We start from the raw sequence: 16,409 nt of genomic DNA, 5'->3' as shown, positions 1-16,409 counted from the left end.
CTGGCATCTGCCTGGAGAAACATCCACAGTTACCAGAGCATCACAAAAAGCCTCGGGGAATTTCATCACTGTTTTCAGCTAGAGTAGAATGAGGTCATTAAGACAAAAACATGAGAGCAATTATACCTGGCCTGTATCAGTTAAAAAATGATGACAAAGGTCTGCCTTGGGTTCCTACAAGAATATGGTGGTGCTTTCTCTGGTTCTTACACTTCGCACATTCCTGTTCTGCAACCCCTCCCTACAACACCTCATTTTAACACAAACAATACTTCAAAAAAAAAAAAAAAAGAGTCCCATCCCTTAGGGCAGAGCATGGACTGGAGGCCCAAGCTGGGACCAAAAACGTCCTGTGAAGGCCCTCAACTTTGAGCACATCAGCTAAGGCCATCTCTGCAGTGAGGTCACTGAGGTAACAGCAGCGCCCACAGAACCACAGCCTACCCAGCTCTGGCCCCATTATAAAACAACAACCGTGATTTTTAAGCCACTAAAGAATATTTTCATTAAAAAGCCCAGACGAAAAAGCGTGGCAAAGGGGTGAGGGCACCTGAGTGCTGTGAGAACACCTGAGCACTGCTCTGCACCGGGCAAGGGGCTCGCTCCGAGCTCCGGCTCCCCAAACCCAGGTGCTCTCCGCTGGTCTAAGTTGACCAGAACACACACACACAAAAAATATCCCAAAAGCCAACCGAGCCCAAAAGCGCTGCTCGGGCTGCAGCCCCATCACCGCGCCACGCCGCCCGCCGAGGTGAGGTGAGGTGCGGGGCCAGCGGCCGGCCCGGGCACCCCTGGGCACAGAGCGAAGGTTTACGGCGTTCCCCCAGGCAGCCGCCAGCACGGGAGAGCAGGGGGTGAGAACAAGGAGGGGAACGAGCCGCAAAGAGCCAGAGCAGCGACAGCACCACCCGCCTCGGCACCTCCGGGGCGGGGCGGCCGCAGCAGGTGAGCGCGGCCGGAGCTGCGCCCCGTGGGCGGAGCGGAGCGCGGAGCGCGGGGCGGGGAGCGCCGGGCTGGGCCGGGGACACACTCGCTCCCTCCTTCCCCTCCGCCAGCACTCCCTTCGTTCTTTGCTTCTCTCCGTCTCTCTCGGGACAGCGTCCGAAACTCGGCGGCGGCCGCGGCCCCCGACGGCTCCCAGGAGGCGGGTGAGTGTCGGTACCTGCCCCCGGCGCGGGGCTCGCTCCGCTCGGCAGTTCCTGCCCCGCCTGGCGCGGGGTGAAGGAGGAAGCGAGACGGGCTCGGCTCCCTCCGGCCCGGGCGGCTTCCGTGGGGCGCCCGGCGGGCAGGGAGAGAGGGAGGGAGCGAGGGGCGCCCGGGGGCTCGTCCCGGCGGGGCGGGCGCGGGGCCGGGCGGTGCCGCCGGAGGGGCTGCGGGGCTGCCCCGGCACCGGGGCTGCTCCTGCGGCCCCTCCATGTTGGGCTCCGGGGCGAGGGGCTGCGGGCTTTGTCCTCCCAAAACTCCCCGCTGCCCCTCTCGGGGGTGCCGGGCGTGGGGCCGCCTCGCTCGGTCCCGGGGAAGCGCGACCCTGGGCGGGGAGAGTCTGTCCGGCTGCGGGAGGGACGGGACCGTGCCCCGTGCGAGGAGGCAGCGAGATCCCCGCCGCCGGTCCTTGACAGAAACATGGAGTTCCCTCTCGGCAGAAATGCCAACTTTGGCAATGCCAACTTCTTTTTTCCTACCCGGCCGCCTTGATACTCTGTTTCGGTCTCCGCGCGACAGCGAGTTAGGAGATAAAATGCACAATCTTTTACATGCTCAGGTTTCCAGCTGAATGGCGACAGACAATAAGGAATGAAGGAGCAGGAATGCCTGATGCTTTTGTGTACGCACATGCCAGGCGCGCATCTATTAAAAAAACAATTTTCAGTTCATCACTAGAGAATTCCCCGTTTGCATTAGGGTATGAAATATTAAAATAATTGGATCATGGCATTCTGTGGTTACATTTGACATCTGTTTACTCGTGGGTCCTGACTGTTACACCACTTCGCTTCTAGATTGTTCAAGATAGCACAGAGCAGAGTGTCGATCTGGACACAGAAGCTCTTTCAGGACATTTATGTGCAAGAATAATATTGCCCTGTATCCTGTCTCTTGACTTTATAGGGCAGAACTGAATGTACAGAGCAGATGGGTGTGGGAGAATCAGTTCTCATATTAAATATTTTCCTAGCTTTAGAAACTCATTTAAAGACTGAATTGCAGTATCTAATATATCAACAAATAGCCAGTGTAGATACATTTGTGTTTTTAGTGCGTTTTAAATCTTTCTTGGTCCTTGGCCTTGTACAGTCATTACTCTATTAACAATGTAATAGCAAATGACCTCTTTGGCTTTCTATCTCTCAAATAATGCAGTCCAGCGTTGTGCTAATCAAATAGGAAGCTATAACCAAGCAAAACCAGAGTAGCTTTCTGAGCATGACACTATGAAGAAGTGCTTCTTAAGTGGTTAAGCAATAATTATAATCATCTTTTTTTCAGAAAGTGTATATGCAGGATTTCCTGTTTATTTAGTTCCTGAAAACGGCTATATTAAAAAGTTAGCTGTTTGTCTTTGGACTGATAGATTTCAGTCACCTCAAGACACTCCTCTGGGAACCTGCAAATATGCTCCAAGGAGAGAAGCAAACTTAAGGCTGCAAAACATCTTTTTTTTTGTTTTTAATGTTTCTCACCCTCACCATGGGTTTCATAATAAAATACACTTGTGTGCTTTAGTTTAATAAATGACGAAATGCTGGAATTTTCAATTTTCTTGATCCACATAGTTTTACTTTTTGTAAAACTGAGTATAGCCAAGTTTTAAGGATGTGTGATTATCAGAATAAAGTATATTACTTTTGAAATTTTGACTGTTTAAAAATCAAAATGTGTAATAAAGGTATTTCATTAATTATTATTGTTTGCATGTAGTGCTAAACTCAAAAAAATTTAGAGGCAGCATGAAAGAATCAAGAGTTAGTAATACTTTGAAATTTTCATCCTACATCTCATAATTCAGATTTAGGTATAAAGGAATTGCTGCCACTCAGTGGCTGATACAAACACACAGAGAAATATATTCAGTTACACAGATGTGATGTTTGTATGGTTAATGAATAAGTCATATGGTAATTCTGTTCAGTCAATACCTGTGAGATAATTGGTCAGGAAGATGCTTGTATTGTTCTCACTAGAAAAGAGCTGACTCTCAATTTTTTTCCAAATTGTATTTAATGAATGATAACCCACCTTTTCATTAGGCATAATTATGCAGTAGGGTCATACTTTTCTTATTGAATGGAACAGTGAAATAGCATAATAATTTTTACTTTTTGATCACACAGGATAGACAAAAAGATATTCTGTAAAGAAGGAATTATTTATGAACTAGAAACTATTTCCAAACTAGAAAACTTGGGAAATTTAGCTGCTTTTCTTAAAGAGAAATATTTAAAAGAATCTCTCAAAGGGAACTTGGCTATTTGATGCTATATAGATCAAGGAAATAACAATAAAACTTGGAAAGATGCCATCTGTCATTAAAATAACTGATTTCCTGTGAAAAGCATAGAAGCTTTCAGGCCTCTGAGTTTATTTTGATGTCTAAAAGCCACAGACATTACAATTAAAGTTCATCTCAGGTTGAATCCAATCCCTGGAAGTGTTCAAGGCCAGGTTGGATGGGACTTTGAGACACCTGGTCTAGTGGAAGGTGTCCCTGCTTCTGACCGGGGGATTGGAACTAGAGGATCTCTAAGGTTCCTACCAACCTACAGCAGCCTGTGATTGTCTGAGTACTTCAGAGCCTAATAGTCTAAATTAACCATCCATCCTTGTTTCCATTTGAAGGGCTGCGCTGTCACCCTGCCACTGTGCAGAGGCACAGATCCTCTGCCCTGGGGACATACTGCCCATCCATAGCTGGAGCTGCTGCTCCCAAAAAGAGGAGCCCCTTCATCACCTCTCTCCGCAGCTGCAGAGGGACTGGAGGTGGGACTGTAGCACATGTGGATGTCTCAAAGCTCACTCAGTGCAGCTGATCCGTGTCAGTAGTTTACAGGTGTCAGCCAGCACTGAGGTGTGTGCCCGTGCTGTGTTCATTGACACAGGTATTTGAGGTCCCCGAAGCTAACTCAGGTGTGTCTCTTCATGATGCAGTCCAAATTCTTTATGTACCTAGAGTCCACCATCCCCTTCGTTGCATTTACAAAGCACATCCCTGACCTACGGTGAAAAGAACGGAGGCAAAGAGGAATAGGGTATGGATTGAAATGTTTGTTGCAGATGAGTCAGAGCTGAATGTGAAAGATGACAAGAAGGGATTTACCAGTGGAGTCTGGGGGCTGGCTGACTTCATTAGAAACCAAATTCCTCTGTTAATCATCCGCTGATGAGAAAGATTATGTGACTTTTCTCTGGGTTTATCCTTGCATTAAATGCATCTTCTCCATTCTGCTTATTGGGTTCTGTCCAAAAGCTGCCTAAAAAGCACCAAAACAGTTTGTGTTCCAGTATTTTTTTTAAACTATTGGTCCATGACAAAACTTGTCATTTTTCTCTGAATCTTCCTTTACCTGCAATAATCTGAGTGCAGAATTTGGTTCTGTAGAGCTATATGTGGAGCCAAAGGACAAGGAGCGGGAATGAGGGAAGGGGGAAAGCCACACCAGCCATTCAGAGCCATTGGGGTAGCACATTAAAAAGTAATCATTCTGCATCCGCTTGGCTGCACTTTGCAAAGATGCAATTAAGAGAAATGAGCCTGGGAGAGCTCTTTACAGCCTTGGTAAAATAGTGCTGAAGTGGCTTGTGTTGTGTTCTCATTTCAAAGGCAGTCATTTCCACCCGAAAGAGTTTTTACACTTTCTTAAAGAGGTATTGCCTCTCTAAGTCAGAGCTACCCCAAAAGCTTTTTATGGTATTTGAGTACTTTTGCCGAGTCTGCTCTGTATGAGGCAGTGTATTGCCTGCAGCTCTGCAGGGCCACCTAGATTATCCATACTGCCTTTTTGACTGGAAGCTGCACCACTGGCACCAGAAAAGGTAGAGAACTGAGGGATCTGGCACACAGGAACACTGGGAACTGCACAAATTTGACCTCAGCAAGTGTCATGCAAGATTTATCTCTGGTCTGTTCTAGACCAGGCTCTGTTATTACAAGTGACATTGATATGGAAAATGGAAATGTGACGGGTGTATCTGTATGTTTCAAGTTATTTTCTGGGTTTGTTTTTTTTTTTTCTTTTCAATTAAAATTTATGGACATTATATCTGCCTTTCAGTGATAGGAAGGTGCCCTGACATCCATGAAGTAAGCTGTGTTTTGAACCTGTTGCTTTTTTTCTGATTTACAATAGAGTTGACAGTTTCTGACTAAAAGATGGGAGCGATGCGGCACAGATTTATGTCAGTAGCTGCAAATCCAAGAGGCAGGCCATAAAATAAATTCTTTATGAATATTTCTCAAGCCAAGAAAATGCATAAAACCACAGAATACTTTTTATGGTATCCTCTTGCAGAAATTATGTGTTTCCTGGTAATTGCTTTGCCATTGAGGGTAATACTCTCTCTGGAAAAGTTTATTTAAGGATATTTAAGCATAGTTGGTACTCATATGGTAATAATCACCATCCATAAAGTCTGGGAATGACTATCACAGATAACTTCATGAAACTGATGCACATAAAGCTTTTAGCCCTGTATGATACTTGCCTGACTGCAAAGGCAGGAGGGTGTGTGCTTGCCATCTCCTCCCATTTTATCAGCCAAACATCAAACTTTAAAAAAAAAAAAAACAGCAGCAGCTCTCTATGCCCCAGAACGAGATTATTTTTAATTCCAAGGTGCTGCCTGCTTTTGAGAACAAAACAGTTATGCAAAGTATATATATATATATCCTGCTGTTTCTGATGCATTTCCTTACAGTTGTGAGCAAACTATGGTTTTGTTTTGTTGAAATGTAACCAAGTGGTTTCACTTTTACCCATTGGTAGTGAGAGTGGAGTTGGGATAGCTCCTAAGAGACTGGCTAATAGGTCCTGAGCACTGAGCAAAGAGACCCTTCTGAAACAAGCTGTTCCCAAACAGCTTAGTGAGGGTTCCCCTCCTTTCTGCAGAGGTGCCTGTCGCCTGACTTCCCTTCCACCTCACTGGGCTCAGAGGAGTTGTCTGAATTAGTATCTTGTTTCTCACCTCCTGGACGGCTGAAACCCTCTGAAATGTCATGTAGATTTTGTGCATGAGTGGCTTTGATTTGCATTTTGTTTAGTCTTTTTGCAGTCTCATAAATGATTTAGGTATTTATAGACTTGGTTTAATCCTGGCTCCCCGCTATCAATACAGTATGTTTTGAAACATATGCAGTAAATCTAAACTTCAGCCCCAGCTTTTTTCCCCATGAAGTAATTCGTGCTACTGATTTTGGAGCTGGAAGCCTAGACCTCTGTTGGTTTAGCCTCCTTGTTTGCTGTGTGACAAATTGCTAATGATGAGATGACAGAGAGAAAACTTCATGCATGTTTAGCACTCAAATGTCAAGTTACTTTCTGAGTGTTTGATTTTATTTTTCCCCATCAACACCAATTTATTCCAGATCTAATGAAATCCTTGTTTGTATACTTGACTCTTTATCATATTCTCTGATTTCTTGAGGAAGTGCAATGTAAGCCTTGCCATAGTTTTTCTGCTGAAGGAACTCATGAAATCTGAGTGTTTGTCAAGACCACTTTGTTCCTCATCATACCAAAGATACTTAATTTACTTCAGTGCATTGAATGCATCAATCTTTACTATGAGGACGAGCTTAAGGGAAGAAGGATTTTTGGTTGTGATACTGGATTTGTCTTTCTGTTAGTAAAGCTTTTATTTTTTTTAACTTATAGCCACATTTTTTTTATAAGATTTAGGTGCTTGAACATATAGACAGATACTTGAAAAGATGATCAAAACTGTCTAGCAGCCAAACTCAAGGTTAAGCTTGGCTTCTGCACTCTGCCTCTGTGTGGGAAATTCTGAGTACAAAGCTATTGCTAACACATTGTTTGATGGCTGAACTATGCTCTTCTAGGATGAGGCTATATTTGATTCTTGTTTGAACAGAAGAGCAATCTTGTGTTTCTTTCTTTAAAAAAACAGTCCCTCCTTTTCCAAAAGTCCCCTGTGTGAAAGTTTGTTAGAAAGTTATGGTCCAGCCAGTAAGAAGTAGTGCTCATCATACGCTTTTAAGTTGTATTCTCAAGGAAAATCAAGATAAATAGACATAGTACAATAGTGTTGAGAGACTGTCATGTTTGAAATATGACACTGATTGCCCTGTATGTTTTATCTCAAGATATTTATACTATGTTTTGTAATGCCTCTGGGTGACTGTGTTTTGTTGGTGAAACTGTGTGACCACAGTGGGCATTTTGTACCTCACTGACTTCATTAGGGCCTGTTGAGAAAATATTTCACTTGCTAAAGAACACGGTTGTGTGTCAGAATATCTTGCTGAAAAGGTCTTGTGAAAGTAGGATTTATTCCTGATTTATTTTTATAAAATGTATTTAATGTATACTTCTGTAAGAGAGCACAGATGGCTGTCTTACATCAAGCAGATGCTGCCAGGATCTTTCATTTTGATAACAAACTCTGGATTCTCAGATTAAATTAAAATCTAGATCTGAAACCCTTAGTCATACAAGTAACTCTGCAGGTGAAGGGGTAGATTTGATTATAGATGCTTTCAGTATTGATGGATACTTGGCTTTGTTTTTTTTAAATAGTCTGGTTCCTGCAGTCCCTGAGCAGTGATGATCACATTTCTTCACATCCAGTGTGCTGGTCTGTTAACATTGTGTTCATGCTGAGCTGGGAATTGCTCAACAAGAGTTTAGCTCTTTCCTTATGTGTCTGTTGGCTGATGACTGTGGCCTTCATGAACTCACATCTTCTCACTAATGACTTGGGGATGCTGATTGCCAAACATCCAGAGGAGATTTGTGTGTCAGGGAATTCGTGGGAGCACTCTCAGATTACATTTACTTCCATTCCTCGGGATCAGACAGTTAAGATTTCTGTTTGACAGAGAAAGCAGCATCCCAGGGGCAAGAGCTTCTTAATATGGACCTGCACTCTTCCAGGTAATTTGAGAGCTAAAATGCATCCATTTTTGCTTTGGACTGAATGCAGTGAGCCATTGGCACTTGAAAGTGCCTTACTCTGTTTCTTAAAAGATTGGGTGATTGGATCTGTGCCACAGACACCCCGTGTGTCCATTGAAGGGGATATGGAGGTTGCTGATGAGGGAAAGCAGGAATGCCAAAGCTGCCATTTAGGCAATAGGCAAGGCAGTTGATTGATTTCTGCTGTAAGGCAAGAGCAGGTGGGACAGAGAGCAGCAATAAGAGTATGGAGATGGAGCTGGAGCGCTGCAGGGGCATCACAGCCCAGGGTGATGAGGAGAGCCAGGCTGTGTGATGCTGCCTGTCCGTGTGTGTCAGAGGCTGCTGTCAGTCCTGTTGCTCTCCTTTCATCTTCATGAACTCCAGCTCTTCCCCAAAACTTTTGTAATACAACCCCATTGCCCACTGGCAGGAGTCAGGGTGGGGAGAGGAAGTAGAGCTCTGATTTGTTGCTGTACCCTGGTTTTTTTGTTTCAGTTTAATTTGCAAGCTTGCTTATTTCTAGCAGTACCACTAAGATTTTCAGGGCAACCCCAGAGTTTCAATGTAATCTGTACCAGTATCTGTCAGATTGGTTTTCCTGACCTGTTTTGGGTCTTGGAAATTTGAATTAATGTTGCTTTCCTTTTCCAGTGGGTGGCAGTTGAAGCAAAGAGAAATGTTTATTTACTTGGAAGTTTATATAGATATATATTTAAGGAATGGAGAAGAAGCCAAAATAGGCCAGTCCTTTGTTGTCTCTCCTTACGTTCTGTTCTTATTTTATTGCAACTCCTAGCTGGAGAAAAGAACAAATGAAAGGACCTCTTGTGACCAAAATCTGCTTTTAGTTTCAATCTCCTACTTTTGTGCATTGTTCTGTTGCTTATTTCTTTATTCTCTTACTAGTTAATAACTGTGAACCCAACCTTTCCATCACTAGAACTCTGCATTGCATAAGCCTCATTTCAAAACTTTGAAGGAGGGAGCTGCTGACTTCTTGCAGCAAAGTGTTCACCTTCTCAGAACTGCATTTTGATTTTGAATATAACACTTAGTAGCATTTCTTTCTCCTTTTAAAAAGCAAATCTTGGCAAGAAGTCTTTCATACTGATTCATAGAAATTTAATGTATGTTATAACCCTAATAGCTATTTCCTGAAAGGGCCAAATCTTGACTGAAATGTACTTTCGTGCACATTTCTTGTATGGAGTTCATGTCTGTCTTATGCACAGCTGAGTTCAAGGACATGTTTTTAAAATAAGCAGTGATTGGAATCTAGTATGCTAACTAAAGTACACATTAGTGCATTTAGTAAATATATAAATATAAGTAAAATACATATAAATATATCTTTACTGTATAAATTACTGAAGTTCTAAATGTAGTAAAGATTAGGTTAAATCTATTTTTAAAAATTATAAGAAGTATGTATATCAGTGCTGAACCCAAAAATCAGACCGAGAGTTGTTCTTGGATCACAGAGCAGAATGTAACGTACTTTAAGAATCAAATTTTACTTTCCCACCTTCCCCCCCAAACACTGAAACGGTGGAAGGGCTTTTCCAGCATTTTGTGGGAAAACACTTAATGCTGCATAAAAAGCTGGTGAAGTCTTTTATTTTAATGATTTTTTTCCTAGGGATGAACTAGCCATTCATCTTCCATAATATGTGATTATAGCAAATTTAGCAATTAATCCCCATCATCCCCATCTTTTCTGTGAAGAAAATGAGCTCTTACATAGGTGTTTAATGATTGAGTCAGTTTATCATAGCTAAGCCTTATCTAAGCATATGTGGCAGTCCACTTTAAGTCTGCTCTTTCACTGGTGCAGTTAAATACAAAAACTTATGCAAACACAATAATTTCAAAATGTTTATAAACTGATTTGCCACTTGTGTGGATACAAGTGCTGCTGCTACAGCAAAGTTCAATTTGATTGACAGATGAAACTTGTAAAATGATTTAAGACTCTAAATGGAAAAATATCCAGGAAGAAATTTCTGTCCAAGTGAAATAAATGATGAGGAATTAATTACCAGAACAGCTACAGCTTTGTCTGAGCCTTGTCTGGTTGATAACAAAACTGATTTTACTTATCAGCAGCACTCAATGGCTGTGATAACCTAAAATGGAAATTTTTCATAAGTAAAAAATACTCTGAAAGCCATGACATAGCATGATTTCAGTTTGTCAAAGGGACACACTCAAACAGAAAATTACTCTTTTGATCGTCATGACTCTTTTTTTTCTTCTTTTTTTTTGTTACAAGACTTAATAATCACATATGTGATGACTTTATTGCAAGTCAGTCAGTGGAAAAAAAACCCCGCTTTTATTTTCAGTTCCTTAAATTTAACTGTCAATTACTGCAATGTCATTTGCTGGAAAATGAAGCTGCTATAGATGGTGAAGAAAGGGCTCTAAATTTTTTTAAAACATTTTGATACACACATCATATGTGTGATGGCAAGCTTGAATTCTGGAGGGTTTTATACTTTCTTGAAGGCTTCATCACATTGACAAACAAATCTTGTTTGGGGGCCTATGGAAGGATTTTAACATTATTTCTAGTCTAGGTTGAAAAAATTATGTGGTTGTATTATGGTTTTGGTATTTTTCTCTCTTAATTTTTTTTATAAATCTAATTTTCTTACTACTACTTCATGCTGCTTTCCAGTAAGTAAGCTGATCCTAATATAAAAAATTTTTGGGTGAGTCTCAAACAGAGGGATGTTTTCTTTGTTTGCTTTAAACAAACCATGCAAGTTACACAGCTCTGTTTTGAATTAGCAGCTCTCCAAACTGGGCTGTACAGTTAATACTTCTCAGACACTGTGGTGAGGCAGTAGTATGAGCATTCAAACTCTTCAAAGGAAAGACAACCATATCTAGTGTTTTATCATCTTAAAAACACAAAAAAGGATACCAGACTCGTGTAATTGAAAACATTTGCTGTAGGCAAGGTGTCCCAGGCAGACCATGGTGGGAGAATGTATCCCTGTTCTGCTGTATTTGATTTTGCTTTAGTTACTAGGAGCACCCTACTGCCTGATAAGTAAGAGTTAAAGGCCTGTTTGTGTCTCTCTGATTTTGATATTATTCCTGTGGTCCTTTAGCTCTTATTTGGACTTCTGGTGGGTGAAGTTGCAGTAAGTAAATGAAGAGCAGCATATTTACACTCTTCTGATCGGGGTCTTATTTTCCAAAGTCCACTTAATACCCCTACTGACTTGCTTAACCATTCAGTCTCCCAAAGTAATTTGTTAGGAAAGCTACGAAAGAAATGCACATTGCAGTACCTCAGTTTCTGTACCGTAAAACCTTTTAAAGCCTGTACATGAACACTGTAGTGTGTATCTGTCCACCATCTGTGCTCTGTGCATGAGGGATTGGAAGGAAGCAAGGGCAGGTGGGGGGGAATGTTTGGAGCTGGATGTGGGACTCTGAAGAGATAGGACAGCAAGAGTACTGTTGTACTGGATAGCAGAGTTGTTCTGCTTCTGCTTGACCCCTGACGTGTTGTGTAGTTTGGGTTACTGGTTGCCTGCTGCGTGCCCAGACAAACATGGGTTTTCTTCATTTTCACCATGTTTTCTTCATTTTCTTGCCGGTTTTTCCTATTGCAACAGCCCAAGTGTGGGCATCTGGTTGGGGGACCCCACTGAGTGCTGTCACTCTTCCATGGTTTGCTGCCAGCCCCGTCTCACACAGGGTGAGCCCTGAGCTGTCCAGCTGGGAGACATCCCTTAGCTCTCATCCAGCCTTATGGGACTGATGGTGCTGAGCTCAGCTCTGTGTGCTGTAAAGCAACACCCACTTCTGTCCTTGCACAGCCCGAGCCCTTCCCTGGTGGAAACTGGAGAAATTTCCACGTAGCTGACACTGTACAATACTGTATCAAGGCTGGAACTAAGATGAGGCGAATGTTTCTGCCAACATCTTGGAGAAAATACTCTTGAGACTTGTGAGTTTTCTTGTGCATTTGTTGTGACTTTATGACTATAAAGTTTGAGAGATTTCTTTTCCTTAAAGTTAGGTTTTACATGGAGAACCCACATACTTTTTACCTGAGCAGGTGTGTTAATAAGATGGGGATGAAACGAGTGGAGTAACAGAGAGGGTTTTGTCCTTTGTGAAAAGAAGCTGGAAAAGCCTTTTTACTTCACTGAATCTTTCCACAGATTCCAGTTAGACTTACTCAGTATCACTTGGAGCCATGTTCTGATACTGACTGCTTCTCTCTGGAAGCACTTGCAGAAAACTGGGATAACGACACCGTATTGTCCTCACATTTACCTGAGAATATGGTTGGCTGAGATTGCAAATCTTTGCACTCAACTAAACAGAATTTATCTTTTTAAATCTTCTGAATGTTTGATCTGATAAGTTGCAAGAAAGGCATATTCTGGTTGCCAGGGAGCAACCTTCCCGTTGGAGACAAAACGTGGTGACAGGGAAGACAGAAGCTATGGAAAACTCCTGTTGCATGTTTGGTGCAGACAGAGGTTGGAGTCACAGGTTGTAGATCAAAGAATGGGAGATGTAAGCCTGTCCTTCCAACCTCTCAGACTTTTTATGCAGTGCAATGACTTCAGCTGTTGCAGCATTTTTTTCTTAAACTCTCAATATTCCCATCCTATATAGGATTACCAACCTGGTAGTTTATGTTTAGCTTGGAATTGGCTGAAGGACCTTGGCACCATGTTTCCATTAGTTGCATCTCCCCACCAGTTCAAACAATACAATTGGGGTTTTTTTTCCTTGCAGATGTATAGTGCCATATGACACCAGGTGCATATGATGTTCATCAATAATGAAAATGTTTGTTCAGCTGAGTGATAATAACAGCTACAAATAATAATGTCATTAGCAAACAACATAATAAGAGGGAGTAGGCTGGTTGCTTCTGTTCCTTTAATGTGGATCCTGGAATACAGAGCTTGGTTGACTCTGATTATGCATAAACACATTTCTGAGCTGGTTCCCACATCATTTATGTGTTAAAATTGTCCATGTTCTGAACTGGCCTTTTGGAGCACAACATTAGTGCTCTGGGCGGGCTCTTGAGTTTTCAGGTGTTGCTAAATACTAAGAAAGAAATAAAAATGTGAGCTTTGACTTTGAAACAGTTTTCAGGATGGTTGGTTGTGTGTTCCAACTGTGCCAATGAAAACACTGTGTTCTCTGTAGGTCAGGAGAAAGGGCTGAAGTGGTAGCAGTGAGGTGGCCACGGGCCACTTAAGGATCTCAACAGCAGCGTGAGGGACTTGCAGCTGCTCCGATGGGAGATATCAAGGGGGTCAGGAGGGGATTGCAGATGAACTTCATCCTGTTAGTTACATCCAGTGCTAACAGTGCTAGGAGTAACCCAGCAGGGAAAGCAAAACGGCTGTTTTGTTTCCACAACCCAACCAAAAGCCAGAAACCTCTGTGCTTCACCCTGCCTAGAGCCTTTCCTAGTGCAAAGACATCCGAGTTTATCTGTTGCTGTTAGACTTTGGTTTGCCTACACATACTCAAACACTGTACAGCCCATCATATCAGGAAGGAGTTAGATAGTAACTGGAGTTACTTGGGCTCACCAGACTTTGAACAATGTTTGAGTAAAATCAGACTGAAAGCAGTATAACCAGTTTTCCTGTTGCTGTAGATGTGCTCACAAAGATCTCGGTGTGGTCATAATTTAGGTGGCTTGGTAGCACTGTCACTGGCAGAGAGATAAGTGAGCTCTCACATTCTTACTTCATGCAAGATTGTGCTTCAAGAATTGCATTTCCCTGATTTTAGCCAGAAAACATATTTGATTAAAATGTCAATGGAGACGATATTTTTTTCTTCTCCTACAACTGTTTTAACCAGTACCATTGCAACTGTTGAGGGGTGTGTGGTGTGTGTGTGTATGTGTGTCCACCTCCAAAACAAACCCTGAAAAAACCCTAGCTTTTGTTGATAAAGTGTGAAAATAGCAAAACATAATTTTGATACTGCTTTAAGCAAGAGAGAAATTAATTTGAGACCTCAAATTCTGTACTTTAAAAGACATTTTTACATGAGACATTCTGGTGACATCAGTCTTAATAGAGCATATCTCACAGAACTGAAACTCACCTTCTACTTTTTCACTTTGTATTCCTGTGCTCTACTTTCTTTACCTTTTCTGTGCTTTGCTGAAGGGACAGATGGAGTTCAATACTTTTGTTTCTAAAAGACAAAAATACAAAGAAGTTCTGCAGTGAAACCTATTAAATCATGAAACTCCAAAAAGCTTTGTTTTTCTGTTACCCAGCTCCCTTTCTTCCTTGGCCTTTGGTTTCTGTGGTATATAAGATACATAAGTAGTAATCAAAAGATTTTAAGAAACTTTACTGTGTTACTTTGATTCTCTCTTATTTTAATCCTTCCAGAGACTCATGGCAGTTCCCCACTGTTCCTAGGAAACATCATAGCGAGTCCATTATTAGAACAAATAACCAATTCCAATGGTAATACTTGCAGGAAGCTTTATACTGCAGTTTAATGAATTTCTGAGATCAGTCATTAAGTCATCTTTCTGTATCCATAGTTTGTTATATAGAAACTGCTGGTTTTACAGGTATCCGAGATTTGGGGAAAAACCAAACCAGTGGTCTCTGAAAATGTGTACAGCTTCAGTATCTAGTTTATTTAGAAATGCCTGGTAAAGCTCTAGAGGAAAAAAGTGGTAAGATATGTTTTGCTCAAAACTAAGTCTCTCAGTCATCCTAAGAGACTGGGAGTATTTGGGTGTTTTTCCCACTTTTTTCTTCTGAACAAAATCCATTGTGTTGCTGTCAAGTCTTCGGCAGTTTGCAATCAGATGTTTTCAGGATCTGTCACAGTAATCAGTTTGCTTGTCTGAATCTCTTCAAAAGAGCAACTTAAAACATTTTTCTTTTATTGTTGAAATTTGGTACTGACCTTCCCCATGGGTGTTTTTTCAGTAGCAGGCAATGGAGGGGGGTAGGACAGTGAGCTGGCATTCAGAATTTGCTTATAGCTGGAGGTTTTTGCCTTTCAAAATGCTTTGTAAAATCAACAGAGCAGTGGAAACTCAGTGTAAAATTCAGAGCAACCTTTCTGTGATCAAACAATTCTGCAAGTGTGTGCAGCTCTTTGCTCTGAGTCTCTCCCAGTTCATGCTTGTTTTATTTAGTGAAATACTTTGAAAGAGCTGATATGACATTAGTGTGAAGTGTAAGGTTGTACAAATAAAGTCATGGATTCCTATAAAACCCCACCTTTGGAAATATGTTAGGCCATAGAAAACTTTTGGTTCTTTCACAGTAGCTGATTTGTTCTTCTTAGTTTGATTTTCCCGTGTTTGAAAGGGTCTTTGTTACACTCTTTGGCTCTTCTTGCCATTGATATACAGGGTTGAGGTTTTCCTGTTCAGGGGAAAATTGGCTACACTCACTGTGCTGCTTCTAGTAAAGCTCATAGAGCAGTCTTGGAAAATGTAACAGATTGGGTTTTATTCAGCTGGTATGTTTTGGACCTTTACCATGTTCTCATTTATCTCTCACTCACAGAAACACTGTAAAATGGCAACCATGTAATCTTTTTTAGATTATAAAGCCTTTGTTATGGCTCCAGAGTTTGATGGCTGACGCTTTACCGTGTGCTTTGATCCTCATTTTCTGGGTTTTGGTTTTATTTCCTTTGGGGTTTTTTCCCCTGGTGTCTCTGGAAACTTTCAAACATCCTGATTTTATGGAATTTTATGGAATCAAAATGAAAAAGGTCTTTGTTAGATTAGTGAAACATACACTTTGCTTTGCTTCATTTTGCAGAGTTGTGTTTATTGCTAAATCCTAACTCTTCTCTGCGAAGGCACAGCTTTAGTAATTTTACTTTCTGCCTCCAAGATGGCTCTTTGTGAATGAGGAAAAGATTCCTGGTGATGCTTCATCTGAGACATAAGGGTTCCTCTCTTGTCTGCCACTTGACTTGGTTTCTGTCGTTCATCTTCAAGTTACTGTCTGAGTTCAGGATATTTAGGTGTGATAAACTGTAGCAGTTGCAAGAAGCTTGTGTCTCCTTGTCAAGAGCCACATGTAGGATTTCAAATAATTATTCTTGACTTCAGTATGAGCACTCGAGAGTGAGGATCATGCCTTTTGGTTTGATTGCTGCTCCATTTACAATGTGGAAAGCTTGTCTCCTGTGACTCTGCCCAGTTTATCTGGAAAAGCAGGAAAATTTTTCAGGCTATAAGACTCATTTAGATGGATTTTTTTCAGTTTCAGTTGTCTGCTG

At 41.7% G+C, this 16,409-nt stretch overlaps 1 protein-coding gene across 2 annotated transcripts in view; it reads left to right on the top strand.

Annotated features, from left to right (window-relative positions):
* The first annotated feature begins 1,023 nt into the window (after positions 1-1,023).
* Positions 1,024-16,409, top strand: part of PRKCD (protein kinase C delta) — a 60,764-nt gene continuing 45,378 nt past the window's right edge. For both annotated transcript variants that reach the window (XM_027640071.1, XM_027640070.1), the window contains exon 1: positions 1,024-1,148. The gene's annotated coding sequence lies outside the window, so the exon portion shown is untranslated. The remainder of the gene's footprint in view (positions 1,149-16,409) is intronic.

This window comes from Corapipo altera, unplaced genomic scaffold, assembly GCF_003945725.1.
Source record: "Corapipo altera isolate COAL_440 unplaced genomic scaffold, ASM394572v1 55, whole genome shotgun sequence".
Classification (NCBI taxonomy): Eukaryota; Metazoa; Chordata; class Aves; order Passeriformes; family Pipridae; genus Corapipo; species Corapipo altera.
This window is presented reverse-complemented; position numbering and strand designations above follow the sequence as displayed.